General features: G+C 47.5%; 1 non-coding gene across 1 annotated transcript; it reads right to left on the reverse strand.

Moving 5' to 3' along the window:
* Positions 1-1623: 1623 nt before the first annotated feature.
* Positions 1624-1700, reverse strand: Trnav-uac (transfer RNA valine (anticodon UAC)). Its single transcript has one exon. It is a non-coding gene; the product is annotated as a tRNA-Val (tRNA).
* Between the last annotated feature and the right edge of the window lie 966 nt (positions 1701-2666).

A 2666-nucleotide genomic window follows, 5' to 3' on the forward strand; every position in this document is an offset into this window, starting at 1 on the left:
GTGTGTGTGTGTGTGTGTGTGTGTGTGTGTGTGAGAGAGAGAGAGAGAGAGAGAGAGAGAGAGAGAGAGAGAGAGAGAGAGAGAGAGAGAGAGAGAGAGAGAGAGAGAGAGAGAGAGAGAGAGAGAGAGAGAGAGAGAGAATTTTTAATTCCCTTGGTACATACGTGCAATACTGCGCCGTGCAGTAATTGCTTCATCAAATAAGATAGTAAACGCTTTATGATTCAGTAAGCGAGGCTACATCTGTTTTCCCCTTTGTACAAACTCTCTCTCTCTCTCTCTCTCTCTCTCTCTCTCTCTCTCTCTCTCTCTCTCTCTCTCTCTCTCTCTCTCTCTCTCACACACCCACACACACACACACACACACACACACACACACACACACACACACACACACAAAGGCGTCACGCAGGACAGGTATAAGCGGCTTGACTCACTAACCTGTCTCGCTGCATTTGACCAGGTGAGTGGCAGGTGACACGGTGCAATGTAAATCTCAAGCCATCACCACTTGAAATGTCACAAGTAATTAACAGGTGAGGGCCTGGCACGGGCTGTCTTTACTATTTAACACCCACCGCTAGATACATGAACGAAGAGGCACCAAGGCACGCACACTAATCTAGACTCTAAACTCAAAGACAAGACGAGTAGGAAAATCGACGAAAATTAAAAAATAAAGAAAAAATGAGGAAAATTTGAGCTATAGCGCATGGATTCATTTTGCAACCACGAAAAAGCTGGGGAATAGCAAACTAACAGGCATGACAGGTTATCTATATGTATGCAAGTCACCACCTGACATTGTGAGTTTCAGGCGTTTCAGGCGGGGAGGCGGTGACTGAATGGATAGCGTGATGGCGCCGCGTTCAGGACGACGCGAGTTCAATCCCCGCCCGGTGCCACCAAGCTGGGATTTTTCAGCCGCCGCCAAGTGGCTGAAAACTACCCACATGCTGTCCAGAAGACCACCTATCAACCCGGACTCTAGATTCTAGGATTAGAGATGACCCCCGGGAGGGCAGCATGACCCAATGCAAGATGGCGCCACTATAAACACTTGCCTGCGCCAGAGCGGACTGGGCCGACCATCAGGCTCCACCGGGAAGAAGCCTACCGGCGCAATAGGCCACGACGAAAAATAAATAAATAAATCTTGGCATTTTTCGTTCTCTGGTGCGTATGTTGTTAGAAGCGTTGAAGAAGTCACGTTTATGTTGGACAGAGACTAAGGAGAAATACGAGGCTGAGTGTGTCGAAGCTGATACTATTAGAAACGAAAGAAAGTTAAAACGGATTATGTTACCTTTCCGAGATGTAGGTCAAGTACTACAGCCGGTGGTAATAACAGCACTAAATGAGGCCAAAGAAAATGTCACGATGGAGTTTTGTCGCGCTCCCGGAAGCAGGTCAAGTATTACCGACGAAAGGAATAAAGTTGGAAAGTTTCGTTTAGTCGGCGCAACATCTGTGGTCATATGCCGAAGAGAGACAGGAGGGGGAAGGAATTATAGGGGAAGGGAACAGACCCCAGGAGACGGGACAAAACCCCCGATTAATACCTGGTACCCATTCATTGTTGGGTGGACAGGGGCGTAGGGTATCGGAAAAGCCGCCCAAATTTTTCCACTCCGCCCGGGAATCGAACCCAGGCTCTCTCGGTTGTAAGCCGAGTGTGCTAACCACTGCACCACGAAGAACCAGCGAAGGGAATAACAGCCTGGTAATGTGTGAGTGATAGCGTTCCGGAAAGGAAGCACATAAAGGGAAAAAAATAAGCCATTAAGTTTTAGATCAGAGAGCGTGCAGCGTATAGTGTTGCGTACCTTGTGTGTGACGGCAACACTGATTAGGCGAAGGAAAGATAAGTGTATGATGGGTGAGGACAGAGAGATGGAAACCCCTCACCATACAAGTTGGAAAGTTTCGTTTAGTCGGCGCAACATCTGTGGTCATATGCCGGAGAGAGACAGGAGGGGGAAGGAATTATAGGAGAAAGGAACAGATCCCAGGAGACGGGACACAACCCCGATTAATACCTGGTACCCATTCATTGCTGGGTGGACAGGGGCGTAGGGTATCGGAAAAGCCGCCGAAATTTTTCCACTCCGCCCGGGAATCGAACCCGGGCTCTTTCGATTGTGAGCCGAGTGTGCTAACCACTGCACCACGAAGCTCCCTCCTCACCCTACAAACAATGGGTGTGTGTTTCTTGCATTTTTTATGACTTTTCCGTTCCTTTGCCTCCATGCGGATATAACGATTAACGGCTGTTTGTTTCTTAGTAATTTATTGATGCATAACATTTCGTCCCCAAAGTTCACTTATTTGACAAGGCTTTCCTAGGAGTTTGGGGCATTTCCAGAAGTAGTTTTATGACCCTGGTGGTAGTCTGACCCTTCTTCTGTACCGTGAACCTGAAGAACCACTCATTAGAACCCGACTGATCCTCTCTTTGACCTTTAGAAATAGTTGATGTGAAAAGCGAAAGTGTCTTTTAATACCAACCTATAAGTGCATACGGATTTTCAAGCAAAGAAACATACAAATACTTACATACACACACACACACACACACACACACACACACACACACACACACACACACACACACACACACACACACACACACACACACACACACACACACACACACACACACACAC

Source organism: Eriocheir sinensis, chromosome 23 (genome assembly GCF_024679095.1).
Source record: "Eriocheir sinensis breed Jianghai 21 chromosome 23, ASM2467909v1, whole genome shotgun sequence".
Taxonomy (NCBI): Eukaryota; Metazoa; Arthropoda; class Malacostraca; order Decapoda; family Varunidae; genus Eriocheir; species Eriocheir sinensis.